This window comes from Tachysurus fulvidraco, chromosome 1 (genome assembly GCF_022655615.1).
Source record: "Tachysurus fulvidraco isolate hzauxx_2018 chromosome 1, HZAU_PFXX_2.0, whole genome shotgun sequence".
Taxonomy (NCBI): Eukaryota; Metazoa; Chordata; class Actinopteri; order Siluriformes; family Bagridae; genus Tachysurus; species Tachysurus fulvidraco.
Window position 1 is genome coordinate 45245141 of NC_062518.1, and position 18545 is coordinate 45263685.

At 40.0% G+C, this 18545-nt stretch overlaps 1 protein-coding gene across 1 annotated transcript in view; it reads left to right on the forward strand.

The window, feature by feature from the left end:
- The window catches only part of LOC113648508 (immunoglobulin superfamily member 1-like), a 51408-nt gene that overhangs the window by 23959 nt on the left and 8904 nt on the right, over positions 1 to 18545 (forward strand). The gene's annotated exons all lie outside the window — the stretch shown is intronic.

The window sequence follows — 18545 nt, forward strand, 5'->3', positions numbered from 1 at the left end:
TAAAGACAGCAAAAAGCAGGAGTTCAGTATCAAGTCTGTTAATGACTCTGACAGTGGTAACTACACCTGCAAAGGACAGAGCCATAACTCTCAGAGCTCAGGGATCAGTGATGCAGTTACACTGACTGTATCAGGTGAGTCTGTGGCAACAACATCTGGATAATTTTACACATGCAGTATAATTATAGTGAGGCAGTGATTAATAGTACACAGCTAACGTTAAAGCAGTAAATCTCATCGTGTCTTGCCCCTGCTATTATCTAACTCATTAGATGATAATTTAATAAAACTTTCTGTATTTCTGGTATTTTAAACCAAATCATGAAATTAACTGTGTTTATGAGGGAGAGATTCACTCTCATAAATGACAGACTAGTAGAAGATGATTCCACTTCTTTAGCAAAATAAATAAACCCCCGACTGATGATGACAAGAAGAATGAACTCATTCCTAATGCCTCCTCTAATTACATAGTACAATTAGACTTATATAGGTATTTAGTCTATTACGTAATTATATCTTTATAAATATTATTTTTATTTACTATTCCTTACTTCTATTATCTATTATAAATAGAGAGATTATTGTGTATGTATGACTTAAATGTACAGATTTAAGAATAATTGTGTATTTCTTGTGTAACAGAGAGACCACGGCCAGTACTGAGTGTATCTCCACACAGCTGGCTGACTGAAGGAGACTCAGTAACTCTAAGCTGTAAAGTTACAAACTGGACAGACTGGACATTCAGCTGGTACAGAGATGTTCTCAATAGATCCAGTCCTAGCAATATCAAGACTAATAAAGTGCTCCTCTCAGACAGCAGCAGAGGATCTGGTGGTTCCTACACTCTCAGTCCTGCTGCTCTTAAACACACAGTAGTTTATATGTGTAGAGGAGAGAGAGGAGAACGACCCTTTTACACAAAATACAGCTCTGGAAAGCCAGTATGGATCACTGGTGAGGAAAACACAACAATGGTCTATTGGAATGTTGAATATAGATAGATTGAGGAATGAATGTGTTTAAGTTATGCCATGAAAACACAATCATAATAATAGATAAAAATAATTATAATCTGTGATATCTATGATCTGTGTTTAAGGTGAATCTCCTTCAGTCTCTCTGATCATCAATCCCAGCAGAACTCAACACTTTACTAATGACTCTCTCTCACTGAGCTGTGAGGACCAGAGTAAGTCTACTGGATGGACAGTGAGACGATACACACACAGTGAGAGAGTGTTAGATTGTTCACACTGGGGATCAGTTACAGGATCTACATGTAACATCAGCTTCCTCTCCATATCCTACACTGGAGTTTACTGGTGTGTGTCTGAATCTGGAGAAAACAGTAATCCTGTCAACATCACAGTGCATGGTGAGTCTTCATGTAGTGTGTTTAATGTTAAAGGAAAAGGGAAATGTTCTGAGGATAAAAACATGTATGTTAGTAATATATACTAGTTTAACTAGTACCTGTAAATGAGTATAAATTTAAATAGTAATCCATATTCAGTGTTCATATATATCTGTATATATAATTCAGTTGCATGTTTCTCATGAGTTAGTGTAGGCAGACTCCACAGGTTTAGAGGGTTTTAAGTTGTATATAAATAAATTAGAGATATAGATTTATAGTGTGCACATATCATATTCTATGTTATACTTGTGCACACAGGTGTAAATTAATTTATTTGTACTGCAGATTCAGTTAAATCATCGAAATAGTTAAGAAGGAATTAAAGATGATTATAATTATTATTTTATTCTGCTTTAGGTCCATCACCTGTAGAAGCTCCATTCTCAGTGCTCATGCTGATCTGTAGTGTGGTGACGGCCTCTCCGTATCTGCTGGTGACCATCATTCTGCTGGTCATATGTTACAGAGCTCGAGGTAAGAATTCTTTCAGTACGTATTCTACAATTAACATAACAAGCATCATGAGTTTAATTTGCACAAGAAAAACATTTTAACTTTAGGAAAAGTAAAAACTTTTTTCTCACATCGTATTTTAATATCAAATTCAAATAAAAAAAATATATTTGAACTGTGTTTAGGATGAAATCAAATGCAACTTTTCTTTTCTCTGAGATATCTGGGAAAAATTCAATGAAAGACTTTTTTTATTATTTCTTTAACAGATCACAATGATGAAGACAGGATTGAGAATGCAGTCATAGAGGAGTGAGAAAAAAAGTCATCTATAAAAAGTATAAACATTTACTGAAATATATAATTTCAGATTTTATTTTCTTTATGGTTTTGTGTTGATTAATAATACTGATTTGTCATTTTAATCTCCTGCTGTTATTTGCTCATCGTCTTCTGGACATCGTCACTGTTATGTAGGGATTTGTTTAGTTAAAGCCTACAAACCTCCTCATGAGTAAACACTGAGAATTACATCTTTTAAAAAAGACAAAGTTTTGGAAAACAGGATTAATTGCAAACTGGAAACTAGCATCATTGGGGGATTGAGATTTATTCAATAGTTAAACTTGTTTTATATTGTATACATACTATGTTTATTGACTGTTATCTGAAATATGGTGCAGAACTAATTGTTTTGTTTTCTCAGTATTAATTCTACCACTTCTGTATTTGTACTGCTGTGTTTTCTATTTCTTGTGAGATTTTCTCTAGTTGAATATTAAGTTGTAGGCTTACAATCTCAGTTAGACGCTGTTATTAGTTTTGGTTGATGTTTCAGCTGTGTGAACTTTAATTGTCGTTGTGTGAGGAGATTTATGGATGAAATGTTTGATCAATTAAATAAATGCATCATTATGTATTCACTGCTGTTATATTGCTGTCTTTTCATTGTGAAAATGTTTGTCTCCTGCTGGAACATTGGAATTTCTCACATGGGATTAATAAAGTTTTATCTTAAAGTCAGATAACTGGATCCTGCAGTATTATTCAGTGTCAGTAGAGGATCTCAGTGCAGTGAAGGTCAGGAGTAAAATGAGGAATCAAACAGAAGTGTTATTACTCTTTCTGCATGTCTACACACAGGTACACTAACACAACACTGTAAACAAATCAGGAAGTCAACATTACAGCCAATAACAAGCTACTTATGAAGTGAAATAAATGGATTCACTGTAAAACCCTGATAGAACATCATAACACAGTTGTGTTCAAATAAATAGCAGTATGTGAATAAAAGGGCAAATAATTTAATAGCTTTTATGTGCATATTTCAAAGGCAGTGTAAATAATAAATCCCAAAACAATGTATTATAAATAAATTTAATTGTAATAATTGAATTATGACTGAATTTGTCATATTTCCTTGCTGACTCACAACAATGCACAGATCGAACCATATCAAGTTTGCCGATGACACGACCGTGGTGGGTCTCACCAGCAAGAACGACGAGTCAGCATACAGAGAGGAGGTGCAACAGCTAACTAACTGGTGTAGAGCCAACAACCTGTCTCTGAATGTAGATCAAACTAAAGAGATGGTTGTTGACTTCAGAAGAGTATAGAGAGACCACTTTCTGCTGAACATCGACGGATCATCTGTAGAGATCATCAAGAGAACCAAATTTCTTGGTGTTTAGAGAAAGGCACATCTCCTTCCCCCATTCTGACTACGTTTTACAGAGGGACCATTGAGAGTATTCTAAGCAGCTGCTTCACTGTCTGGTTTGGGAGCTGCACCATCTCGGATCGCAAGACCCTGCAGCGGATAGTGAGGACAGCTGAGAAAATCTCTATCATTCGAGCCCTCACGATCAGACTGTGTAACAGTTTCTTTTCACAAGCTATCAGGCTCCTCAATAACTGAATGGAACTGTACTGAGCACAACATGCACACATCAATGGTATGGACTGTACAGACCTACACGAAACACACACTTCCATGAGACATCCATCAAACTGTTTACATGCTGTGTTGCACAATGTTTATTTGTTCTTTGCACATAGTGTCTCACATTTCAGCTGATTTCTGTTTTGCACAATACTTTATGTGGCGGGGCAGTGGAGGGCAAGAATTGACACAATATACAACTAAAAATTAGAGCAGACTACGCCACCCCATTTTTATAAACGGGGAAATTTGTACCCAAAATATAGCACACAGGTTCGTTACCACTGAACACAGGAGACATGAATATAAATACAAAATACTTTTATTGCACAATGACTAGTTAAAATAATAAAAAACTGTTGACCAAACAAAGACAAGAAATAAAGAAAAACAAGAAACTTTCCGGCTGAGGCTTACCAGTAGGGCAGCTAGCTGACCAGTGAGTATCCTAAAACACACCACTCACAAACACTCACACCACACCCACTCTAAGTGAGGGAGACGCAGATTTCAATAGCAAAAACACACTGTGAGAAACACCACCACCACAGGGCCAAGACAGCTAGCTTCCCTCACTGGGGCCTTCAGCTCCTGAAATGAACAAAAAAGAATGAAACAAAACACAATTAGGTCAACTCACATTCAACCCAACAACTCGCGTTAGAATAAGTTCACACTGTAAAGGGGAACACAATGGACAATTTACTGGCCACAGGGGTCAGACAGAAGGATGTAAATACTAGGTTCGTGCCAATAGCTCAAACCTAGTCATGCCATGGAGCAGCAAGAGGTTAAAAGAGAAGAACAAAACCAAAAAAAGAGGAAATAAAGCAAACAATACATGTGAAGACAACAGTCTTCAAATTAAAGCACATTAAATAAAAAAAAAACAAAAGGACAAAAACTGAAAAGAGCCTTCAACAAGGAAAACTCAGATAAAAATTAAACAAAAACGAACAGGCCACTGGTGGCAATGTAACAGCCGGTGAAGCTAAGCCGGCACCGTTAACGGCACCTCTCGCTTAAATGACGGCTCGGACTAACCACGCTTCACCTAAACCACCAGCATAAGCGTGAAACACAAAACCAGAAAGTAATCAGATACAAACGGTCACGGAGATAAAAATAGCAGCAGAACAAACATTGCAGTCTTAACGTGGTCTAAGGAGCATTCGTCCTGCAGTCCACCGCAACGAAGTGCTCGCAAGTAGATGCACTAAAATAAACAAAAGTTAATAAAATCAGTCGTCAAAGACACCCCCCCAATAATGCTCAAAAGGACTAAATATACATACCCGGAAGTAGAGCGCTAAACACACGGGTTCAGTTACTCACAGCTTTATCCGTAATCAACGAACTGCTAATATGCAGGTGATCCAGAGCACACACAACATGGAGTGAAGGACAGCCTGTACCCAACAGCAATGTTGTACCAATCGGGACCATAACCTGGCTATAAACAAATACACCTTAGATAGTGCACAGACACTAGCAGAATACCTCCCGCAAGCTGTGCGCGCACACCCACACACAATAGTTGTACGAGGCGTACCCAGGTGACATAAACTACGCTTTGAATACACCCGGAGCAGCAGCCAATAGGCTGTCGCACCTGTCATTCAGGTGAAAACCGCGTTTAATAGGGCGGTACCTAGACTGCCCTACTACAATCTACCCCTAGATCTTGCATCGTCGCCCCGACAATGGACACAACCCCATAATGGCAAGGGAATGACTTAGTGCCAGGGCCTGAAAAGGGCAGAAACAGCATTAGATGCAGGAGCTTCCATTGAAACACACCCCCCCCCCCCCCCCGCTTCCACTGCCCGAGGGAGGTGGTGTCGATTGGAATGATGATCCGCATTAGCTCGCCTGGTCACTTGATGGGGGGTAGTGTTATAGCAGAAGAGTTCCTGTGGGAGAGCAGAGAGCCAATCTGCCTTTCGAGCGAGCAGTAGAGTGCGTAGGAGATTATGTAGTGTCCTGTTAAAACGTTCACACTGCCCATTACCTGCTGGATGGTATGGGGTAGTGTGGGACTTCTCAATCTGATAGAGACTACAGAGCTGTTGTATTAAAGAGGACTCAAAGCTGTGGCCCTGATCAGAATGAATGTGTCCAGGGACACCAAACTTATAGAACCACTCCACCACCAATGTGCGAGCCACTGTCTGAGCACGCTGATTCCGAGTAGGGACCACCAGGGTGTATTTTGTAAAGACAACGGTCATTACCAAAACATTTTCCAATCCTGAGCGAGATGGTTCCAGCAGTGTAAAATCAATGGCCAAGATCTCATTTGGCCTAGAGGCCAACAGATGACCCATGAAGCTGTGAGCTACCGGCTGCGTATCCTTAGCGACCTGACACCTTTCACACTCCCGACACCACTAAGCTACATCGGATGCTGTCGCACTAGCTCGGTGGTCCGTTCGACCCCTTGGTGCTCATGTCCCTGGTGCACTTGAGTCAAAACTTCCTTACACAAGACAGCTGGTAGAACTACCTGGAGAATCTCTTCACCACCTTTAGAACGAAACACACAGCGATGTAGAACCCCTTCCTTATCCAGCAACCGATCCCACTGACGCAGTAAGACTAGGGTGGCTTTGGACAGCTGGCATTGCTCTTCAAAACTGGGGAGTGTTCCTAGTCTCCAGAACACCAAAATCTCCCCAATCACCAGATCTGCCTCCTGCAATGCCTTCATATCACCCACCAGACTAGGAAAAACAGACACAACAGCTTGAGTAGCTGGTGTCACTAAATCTGCCCCTGACGCTTGTGCCAAGACCTCTGGAACTTCCGTCCCTGGTAACAAACCTCTACCGCACTGAGACTAGCAAGGTCCTGTCTGGAAAGGGCATCAGCATTCCGGTTACTCCTCCCTGGCCGATACCGCATATTAAAATCAAATGCTGATAGCTGAGCAGCCCAGTGCTGCTCTGTAGCCCCAAGCTTTGCAGTGGCCAGATGGCTGAGAGGGTTGTTGTCCGTATACACAATACACTTCTGTCCTAACAAGTACTCCCTAAATTTCTCAGTCAAGGCCCACTTGAGCGCCAAAAACTCGAGCTTCATGGAGCTGTAATTGGACATATTACGCTCAGTAGGCCTAAGACTGCGGCTAGCATAAGAAAATGGCCGTACCTTACCTTCCTGTTCCTGGGAGAGAACAGCTCCTAAGCTACAATGACTGGCATCTACCTCCAAGATAAAAGGCAGGGAAAAGTTGGCATAAGCCAGTACTGGGGCAGAAGTAAGCCTACTCTTCAGCTCATCAAAACACTGCTGGCACTGTTCAATCCAGGCACTAGAAAAACCCTGCCCAGTTCGTGCTTTAGGCTTAGCAGCAGCCCATTCAGCTACCAACATGTGCAGAGGGGCTGCCAATTTTGCAAACCCCTCAACAAAGCGGCGGTAATAGCTTGCAAAGCCTAAAAATGAACGCAACTCCTGCACACTGGTGGGACGTTGCCAGTTAACTACGGCCTCAATTTTACTGGGGTCCGTGGATACACCCTGGGCCGAGATGACATGTCCCAGATACTTTACTTCACATTGGAAAAATGCACATTTACCCAATTTAGCCTTCAGACCCTCATGTTCTAGACGACTTAGAACTACCTCCAACTGCTCTAACTGCTGCGACACTGAGGAAGAGAAGACTATGATGTCATCAAGGTACAGAAGTAAACCAAACATCCGTTCCATTAGACGCTGGAAGGTGCTCGGGGTGTTGCAAAGCCCAAAGGGCATGCGGTTCCATTCGAACAATCCGAAAGGAGTTCAAAATGCGGTCTTGGGCTTGTCTCTCTCAGTGACAGGGACCTGATTGTACCCACTAGCCAAGTCCATAGTGGAAAACCAGCAGGCCTTTGTCAAAGAGTCCAACAACTCCTCGATACGCGGCAAAGGGAAGGCGTCCTTCCAGGTCTTTGTGTTCAACTGACGGTAGTCGACGCACATCCACAGACTACAGTCTTTCTTTTTAACAAGGACAATTGGGGATGCATATGGGCTACAACTCTCCCTTATAACATCAGCCTCCAACAACTGATTGATATGGGACTTCACCACTTCATATTCTGAAGGAGGTATACGCCTGTACCGCTCCGGATGGGAACAGTATCTAACAGAGGAATGTCCTGGGAAATCAAGCCGGTACATCCTAAATCACCCTCATGATTGGAAAACACAGACTGGAACCGGTAAAGCAGGTCCCTCACCGGACCCTGTTCTGCTTCTGACAACACAGACAAGTCGAGTGCATCAATTTGTGCTTTAACACCGGAGATCACTACACAATTTGGGAAGCCCACGGTGGTCACTACAGACCGAACCTCACTAACTCCTGATGGCAAACTAACCACACAAACATGATTTAGTGTACCCAAAACAGTGTTAGCATAGAGCAACATATCAGTGGTTACCACATTTACTACAGGTAAATAAACAGTACCTCGGATAACCTGCACTAGTACAGGAGAAGCCAACAAACCAGCTGGCAACCCAGACTCTGGAGGTTCAAAAAGAACAGTACTCTTGGCATATTTTTCAGAACAATTTGCTGCCACAAACTTCATCATGCCACCTGGGATGCGACATGGTCTCTGCCCTTGCACTCTAACTCTTCCTGAACGTACCACAGAGGACTGATTATCAACTCGATGACAATGTTGCAGTGCCTGAAAAACAGGATTTGGGACATCTATGGTTGAAAGTGAATCAAACAGGGCCGGCCAATGTTGTCCGAAATGCCAATGTGTTAGTATTATGTGCTAATGTGTTGTGTTAGACTTAATGTGCTAATGTTAATGTGCTAGTGTTAATGTGCTAATGTGTTAGTGTTAATGCGCTAATGTGTTAATGTGCTATTGTTCTAATTTGTTAATGAGCTAATGTGTTAATGTGCTAGTGTTAATGTGCTAGTTTTAATGTGTTAATGTGCTAATGTGTTAATGTGCTAGTGCTAATGTGTTAATGTGCTAGTGCTAATGTGTTAATGTAAGCTCAATCTCAGTTTTATGAATTTCTCAATAAGGCAATGGAGAAGCCTTTTAAATTGGCTGAGTATTTCTACTTGCTAGAAAACTACGGGACGAAAAGAGATTTTTTTATTTATTTATTATTTTTTTTCTGAGCCAGAAATGCGTAAATTTAATCCAACAAATATATAAGACATAAAAACTATGCAATATATTTTTGTGTGTAAACAATTGTATGTTTTTTTAAAATAAATGTGTTGTTTATCACAGTGTTTCATTTGATATAAATGTTTACTGTCTTGTATTTTCAATACCAATATTTACCATATGACTGATCGGCTCTTAATGGTTTAGCTCCCATGTATCTAACTAGACTTCTAACACGTTACAATCCTTCACGCTCTCTGAGATCACAAAACTCAGGACTTTTGGTAGTTCCCAGAATATCTAAGACTACTAAAGGTGGTAGAGCGTTTTCGTATTTAGCTCCCAAACTTTGGAATAGTCTTCCTGATAGTGTTCGGGGCTCAGACACACTTTCCCAGTTTAAATGTAGATTAAAAACTCATCTCTTTAGTCAGGCGTACACATGATACATCCTATAATATCATGCACCGGTACATCAGACCTGCACATCTTTATGAACAGTTAATTTATGAATGTTAAACCCTTTCCACTGCTTCTCTCTTTGTACCCATCCCGAGGCATCCAGACACTGTACCAGCTCCCAACGTCCTCTGTGGGACGAAGCCTTTGGACGTCCACTGAGTCGAGGCCGACTCTAAGAATCCTGAGACATCTCCAGTTAGACTCTGTGATACTAAGGAGATCCGAAGTCCATGATCCTTACACCAATACAACATTTAAATGACTGTATATTACAATCACACCCCCAGTGTCACCCATATGAGGATGCGTTCCCTCTTGAGTCCGGTTCCTCTCAAGGTTTCTTCCTTTACCAATTTAAGGGAGTTTTTCCTTGCCACTGCTGCCTGAGTCACCTCAGACTTGCTCATAGGGGAATAAGTACATACACATTGTGAACTTTATATATCTAATAATAATCTAGAATTTTTGTTCTGTTAATTCTTATTTCTTTTATTATTCGTTATTTCCTTGATCATTAATTATGTTTACCTTCTGCTCTATGTTTATGTTCTGTAAAGCTGCTTTGAGACAATGTCTATTGTAAAAAGCGCTATACAAATAAACTTGAATTGAATTGAATTTATTCTAATAATTTAATATAATAAAAATATCTAATATATATATATTTTTTTAACAAACAGAGCTGAAGAAATGGGGGGGGGGGCATGGTGGCTTAGTGGTTAGCACGTTCGCCGCACACCTCCAGGGTCGGGGTTCGATTCCCACCTCCGCCTTGTGTGTGTGGAGTTTGCATGTTCTCCCCGTGCCTCGGGGGTTTCCTCCGGGTACTCCGGTTTCCTCTCCCGGTCCAAAGACATGCATGGTAGGTTGATTGGCATCTCTGGAAAATTGTCCGTAGTGTGTGATTGCGTGAGTGAATGAGAGCGTGTGTGTGACCTGTGATGGGTTGGCACTCCGTCCAGGGTGTATCCTGCCTTGATGCCCGATGACGGCTGAGATAGGCACAAGCTCCCCGTGCCTAAGTTCGGATAAGCGGTAGAAAATGAGTGAGTGAGTGAGCTGAATAAATTTCAGCAATATGCAAGTGTGTGAGCTCTTATTGATCACATGACAATAATCTATACATATTCACTACTGTATACAGTATACTGTAAGCAGTTTATATTATTATGTGCCTCTTTTAGTCGATGTGACTTTGGATCCTGATACAGCAAATTCTAAACTTCTCCTTTTTGATGATTAGAAACAAGTGAGCCACGAAGGAAAGCGACAGATTCTCCCAGATAACCCAGAGAGATTTGATCGTTTTCCTGATGTACAGGGAAAATTCTCCTCCGGGAAATTTGAATACGAGTTGCTGGTCAGTGGGAAGACAAGTGGATGTTAGGAGTGGCTCGAGAGTCCATTAACAGGAAAGGAAGCATTATAGCATGTCTGTAAAATGGATACTGGACTAAATATTAGATACGAGGCTTGTGAGTCTCCCCATGTTCCCCTCGTCTTGAAACAGGCTCCTCAGAAGATCAGAGTGTTTGTGGACTACAATAAAGGTCATCTTCTTTTATGATGTTGATGCCATGTGTAATATTTACTTTTCACTGGTCAGTGTTTTACTCATAAACTCTACCCAAGCTTCCACCCTTCCTCAGTGATGCAGGTAGAAATTCATCACCACTGATCATCACACCTGTTGAACAGTTCAGTGAGATCCATTTTCATCAAAACTTGGTTATACGAAGCCAAAAGCATAGTGACATACTTCTTGTTTCTTAAACTCCATGTATGCCATAATATGCTACCATTAGTAGCATAACTTACTCAGAGACTTGTGATGACAGACTGTTCATCACAGTTTTAGCAGTGAAATGGAGGTAAAGCTGTACAGTACCTTTGCATATTTTTTCACAGTTACCCTGATGGTGCACAGATGGTGTGCGTTATGAATGAATTAACCAAGGAATAACCTTGACAGTCACAAGCAAACCAGGAAATCTAGTTCAGCTGGCTACCATTCACTTTTTCACCTTTTTTTGTGCACTAAACTTGTACTAATTCTTGTTAGCTTACACTTTTAACTTAATAAAATCACAGAACATAAACTTTACATGTTCTGTAATTATTATTATCATTATTATTTAATCGATTAATCAGTTAATCGATTAAGTAATTGATTAATTAAATATTTAAGCAATTAATTAATTGATTAAGTAATTGACTAATCGATTGATTGATTGATTTTTTACAGTTTGAACACAGCATGCATTACTTCCGCATTCTCTGATTACAATAGAGGTCTATGGCTGTATTGCAGCTGTCCTTTTCAGTGCCAGAGAATACAGTAAGATCACCACTGCTTTAGGTTGAAGGAGCCCTGGTGACATGTAGGGTCCCTTATTAACCGCATCAATTTATTCATATGTTTAAATCTTTTTCTAGAGAAATATTTAAAACAATGTAACAGTTTATCACCAGAGCTCACATGCTTGTGTCTTATTATATTGTGGACAGATAAGTTCTAGTATTATTTTTGATCTTGTCTTATCTCTTTTTTTCTTCTTTTTTAAAAAAAAACACGAACATAACCTGCTGTGTATGACTGAGTATGTGATGAATAAAATTTGGGGGAAAAAAACAATATGAAGAAAATTATTGTTTTATGCTTCATTTTTAATTCTTATACGTATTATAACACTGTTGAATTCCCCTATCTGAATTAATGCACTTGATCTAATCATCAGTTTGACTGTAACAGCAGATTTACACATACTGTACGTGTGAATAACGTGTCTTATCACTGATGTACTGAAGAACGCTTTGTGGTCACTGTGAGATATTTAATGTTTCTCACATAGAGTATTCATTTTCAGTCTCCAATGATTTTTTAAGCACCAAATGCACTGCAGGTACATATTTAAATGTAGCCAAAAAAAACACAAAACTTTTTTTTAGTTCCTGCTTTACTGATGAATTGTTCAATTACTGGATATAACTACACAGATCAGATTGGCAGATTAGTTGGGATTATGGAAAGAATAAATTAATCCAAACACAGTGAACTGGGTGAAGAATGTACACATTTTGTCTGTACATTTTAGTATTTATTTGACTATAATCTCTGTTTTCTTATTTTACTGATTGCACTGTCAATGATCAGGCTTCTGGGCTAGCAAACTGATTCACAATAAAACACCAGAAAGCACAATGCATATTGGAATATCTAAAGCCACGTTCACACTGCAAGTCTTAATGCTCAATTTGGATATTTTGCTCAGATTTGATTTTTTTGTTTGGCTGTTCACATTACCTTTTAAAATGTGGCCTATATCAGATACCAGTGTGAACTGTTTGCTGTTTCGAACTGACCCGAATGCGCAAACAAACAATAACAATGACGTCACACACAGCACGCCGTTGCGCTAAAGTTGGCGAAGTTATGGAGGAAGTAAGCATTTTCGCTTTTCTTTCTAAATGTTTGTGTAATGGCAGCACAGAGACGTTGAAAATTGTCGGATCAACTTTTGATTATTTGATCCATTTTGTAGGCGTAGATGTAGATTGACACAAAAGTCGCATTAAATCCGCCTTGGTTGTTCACACATATGGAAGTGGTCTGAATCTGATTTGAAAAAATCAGATCTGGGCAAGATCGGAGTGTTCACATTACTCCTGAAGAAGTCTGACCTGGTCACTTGACCCCAAAAAAAATCAGATTTGGGCCACTTTTACCTGCAGTGTGAACGGGGCTTAAGACTTTTGGTGAAACTTGATGGAAAAATATCTGTGGTTATAAAAAAAAATAAAAAATTATAATAAAAAAATTGTCCTATTGTTGACGTTCAAAAATTAGTGGATCATGTCTGTGCCTTTGGTGACTATTTCATTATTGATCTATGGAGTAAAAACATCATGGAAGTTCATTCAGTAGTGGAGGTGGAGGTGGTTGAATAAATGCAAGCCATTTGTCATTTGTCATGTCTCAGTGGCTCAGTGCTCAGTGCTTACAGGAAATTATTGTCTATTTTAAAATGTAAATATTTGTTGTGTAATGATGTATCATATTCATCAATGTAAATGATAGGCCAACAGTTCATTTGTAAAAAGGTTTTTGTCTTTTTAAGAAAAGAGAGACATAACTCCATCTCGATCAACAACTACTCCTGAATAAACAGTTACAGATTATGAATAAATAAACTGATAATTTATTGACTATATTAAATATTATAGATTATAATAAAATCAACAATTCCTGCAAAATAACCCTGTTTTCTTTTTATTAAATATGTGGAGGATCATAAAACAGTCTGTTGATGATTGTGTGAATTTCTGCCTACTAGACGCACAAATCTGTAATTAAGATTTTTTGGTTCCCTTTCAGAACTCGAGCTGCGTCGAAATGCTATGGGAAAGCCCCTGCGTGACCGCGCTCAGAACCACATGTGTAATCTGTCCAATAGGCATTGGGATGTGACGTCATTGGCGGGTGACGTCGCGTAAACAGAAAGCTACAAATGGCTGCGAGATGGACAAGACGCTAGCTTCTGCTCGTTCAGGTAAGCGCTGTTTTTCTGATACTGTGTTTTGCTGATCGAGTGATGGCTGGCAGACAAAAATTCCGAAAGTGTGTTTTTCTGTGTCCCCGTTTTATTACCGGGAAGGATTCGCATGATCGATGCGTTGTCTGCTTGGGAGTGGAGCATGCACAATCGGCTCTCGAGGGAGTCGATTGCTCGCATTGCACGGACAAGGATCGAGCTGTGCTACTGAATGCACCGATGGCTCCTCCTGGACTGTTTGGCGATGCTGTAATGGCGGTCGTACACAAGTTCCAGTCTAAAAAGTAGTCGGCTGCGTTTCAGCAGTACCTCCCTCGCCGATCTCGTGGGGCTGTTCGGCGGGCGGGGCCTAAGGGCCCGAGTCGACACTCTAGGCAGGGTGACCTGAGGGTCATTCTCGCCTCTGACAAACAGGCAGTGGTGCGTAGTTCCTGACGGTCTACGGTTGGGGGGATGGGGCACACCTCACGTGACGGTGCCCATACCTCCCCTGCACCACCAGGGTGCTAGGCCGTTGGCTCTGCCACAGGATGTGCTCCAGAGCACGGCCCCCCTCCAGCGGCACCTCCCTCCAGAGTCTCGGTACGGGTGGGGGAGACCTGCCGCCTCTCAGGAGGTGTCAACGGCCGCAGTACGTGGCTCCGGCCGTTTGGGTCATGGAGGCCGGGCAGTCAGCCCTGCCACAAGATGTGCTTCAGGGCGCGGCTTCAATCCAGTTGTTCTCTCCCCACCTTTCCACCCGAAGGTTCGTTGTGGAGGGGGAGGGTCCGCCACCTCTCGCGAGGCGCCATCAGCTGCAGGGCTTGGCCCCAGCTGCTCTGAGTGTCTGACCCCTGAGGGGCTGGTTCCCCTGAGGAACTTTCTGACAGCTTGGGAGGAGCTGCCAGGAGTTTCCCGGTGGGTCCTGGTGGGACCTGAGCAGGCTCTGGTCCTGGAACAAGAAGTGCACACACTCCTGAGGAAAGGAGCCATCGAGGTGGTCCCCCCCTCGGTTCGAGAGTCAGGCTTTTACAGCCCATACTTCATTGTTCCGAGGACAAGTCCGTGGAGAGAATCGGTGCAGCTGCTCGTCTGCTATGGCCCTAACAGGAAGGGTTTCCCGGCCGCTATTCAGACGTTGAGCAGATGGGTAGTGGATGCGATTGTCGGCTCACAAGCCCTCTGGCTTCCACACACTCTTTGGGGTCGGAGCTCACTCCACCCGGAGTGTGGCGGCCTCTACGGCCTAGTCTGCTGGAGTGGCACTCCAAGACATCTGTGGCGCTGCGGGTTGGTCCACCCCGCTGACCTTCGTCAGGTTCTATGACTTTGACCTCAGAGCCACCCCGGGCTCCTCTGTCCTACGTGCAGGTGCCAAGGCCCTCACTCTCTACGCAGGGTCTGGTCAGTGTGGCGTGATTGGACACTCATTCCCATAGCATTTCGACGCATACATATATATATATGTGTGTGTTTTGATGTTCCTTAAACTTATTTCAAGTTCATTAAAATTTAGAATATTTTATATCTAATTTATGTTTATTATCACTACTATTTAATGTTTTTAATTACCAAGTTTAATCTTTAATCAAGAGCCATTTCTCTCTCTCTCTCTCTCTCTCTCTCTCTCTCTCTCTCTCTCTCTCTCTCTCTCTCTCTCTCTCTCTCTCTCTCTCTCTCCTATTTTGTATCAGAGATTGGACACAACCACTACATGAGCCTTAAAGAATCTTGTTTACACAGCCACTGTGATTTTGCAATCAGTTTATACAGAGGGAATTCACAGAAGATTAATTGAGATCAGTTTCATTTCTGAACTGTCTTCACTCTTCTCAAGAAATCAGCTAAAGTTAAAGTTAGTTAAGGGAAAAAATGTTAGGGAAATTCTGAGGGTGTGAAATTCTGAGGGTGTGAGAGTCCTGTGGGGTTTCACTCTGTAATACTTTTCAACCTGAAGTTGATATCAAAAACAGCATAAACTGATTATTTCTGTGGAAAACCTGGAGCATTACTCTGTCAGAAACATGGGAAACTGTTGGAGGTGTTTTATATGTCAGTTCCACTCACAGGCTGATGAGTCCTACAAAGCAAAAATGTCAAGTCAAAAAGATGAAACACATTTAGACATAGAAAAGTCAGGGTTTTGGGAATATTTAATGGATTATATATGTTTATAATAGACTCAGCAAGGAACAATGCCAGAAGAGGTTAAATATGTTTTTAACATCTGAAAAAGTCAGAAACACCTCAGAATGCAAAAAAGTTTTCACCAGGTCCTATCAATAAACCAACTTCTTTTCCAAAAAACAATATACTTTTATTCAAAAGGACTGCACCAATAAACAGAGTGTGGAGCTGTTGAGGAGAGTTCTGTCTCAGCTTCTGGAGTCTCTCAACAAGGAGATAGGCCAGTTTGCTGACTTTGGTAAGAACATGTTACTTGGTTGTCAATAAGGTTATTTGTGCTGGTCATTTAATTTTAACAGTTATTTTAAGTTAAACATTTCTTGAAGAACATTGCATACAAGGCCTATGTTATAATTAAAATGCTTCATATTGGCAGGGTACAGTCCTTTGTGCACCATGATATTCTTAATAAGATACACAAACCTAGGTCTTGTTCACTGGCAATGTAACTGACACAGTTGCGATGAGTGATGTTGCTCAGTAATATCTGTGTAAACTTCTTTGTGCAAATATCAGATGATATAAACATATAAACTGTGAAATGAAATGTGTTTATATCTGGCAAAACTGAAACACTGGTTTCCTTTGCTGTTCCTTATCAAGTTAACTTTAACAAATTTGCTATACTTCTTGTGAATGAAAAGATTTAATTAAAAACTCTGATGGTCTTTTATTCTTTTAAAGTCATCATGAATATAATTATTATGAATTTCACCACAGCTACTTTTATTTTACTTTAATTTCACTTCTTTTTTTATTACAGTGGTTCCAAAAATACATTTGAAACTAGTACTAGAAACTAATACTACACTAGTTTCTGATGCCCTCTTGTGGCTGGCTGCAGTACAAAGTTCAATGTTGCATATTCAAAAAATAATAATAAAATGAAATAAAAATACCAACATACAAATAATTCCAATTTCTGTACGGATGCTCCAGACTCACACCTTAATGCATTTAATCATTTTAGTTTTCCTTTTCAATCCCTTGTTCACCCCATTGATTCGTAATGTGATTTTAAATAATAATTTATGAAATCTAATTTGATTACTAATTTGTTTCTATACATATATAATCTATCTAACATATATATCATATCTAATTTGTTTACTCTTTTTCAAACAGATCTGAAAAGAATTCAGCAATATGCAGGTGTGTGAGCTTTGCTTCATCTTATGACATTGCATATATATATATATATATATATATAAATATATATATATATATATATATATATATATATATATATATATATATATATATATATATAATGTTTATTTATCTGGTTATAATGGTTTCTCTGCAGTCCTTATTTCCTTCAAATACCTTGTTAACCACATTTTCTAAATCCCATCTTAGTCCAAGAATGTCGTGTCTTGTGCAAAGTTCAGCCAACTTAATAAATGTTGGATGACTTAATAAACACATTAAGGTCTTTCAGCCTCACAAAGCACTGCATGGGCTTTCTTCCTTTTTAGCCAAAGAACTCTTCTGCTTCTCTTACAGTAACAGATGAGAGCTTATTAACAACAGTATGCACACAGTGACACCTAGTGGTCATTCAAGGATTTTTACCATTACATTAATTGCATTTTCCTCAGCATACCACAGAACACTAATCACACTTTAATCTCTTTCTCTGTCTAACCATGCTAGCAGGGTCATACTTGTTTATAACTACAGTATGTGTCTATTACCACATTACTTTTACATTTCTGTACAATGTGTCTCAAGAAGACTCAAACCTAATGAAAAATCTGCACTGTGTATTTTCTTGCTCTTCTTGCTGTAGAGGAGCTTCACAGGTGACAGAGTGTCTAATGTTGATTATAAAGTCATCTCCAGTCAAGTACCAAGCATCACCACAGCATGAGTCACAGGCCTTAGACATCATCACCCCCCTAGTCTGCTAGAACTTTAATGTAAATAAGTCTGACTTCATTACAAATGTATCTCAACCTCAATGCACAATGAATTCATTCAAAAACATACAAAAACAAACTTTACAAACCAAAAAAAAAAAAAAATGGATTTAAAGGACTATTTTTGCATTGCATTCAAATTTAAATAAATAAAAACAGTACTGCTGATGCTCTAGCATATTAGCTTAACAAAATATTTAATCATTGCTAGTCAGATCAATTATTGGGGTATATGTTGTGCCAAGTATTAATCTTAACAGATCAGTTTTAATGTGTTACATGAAAAAAACTGCCAAGTTTGTATCTGTTTCACTAAAATAGAAACACAGGAAGTGGTAAGGCTTTAACACACACCACTGCTCTTTTAGTCAGTCAGTCATTAGAGGGACAAGATGGAGCTCAGTTCACTGCCTGTGATGGTCTGTAAGTAAATGTTCTCTTTGTGTCTTCAATAGAGTGAGTGATTGGGTATAAAGTTGTTCA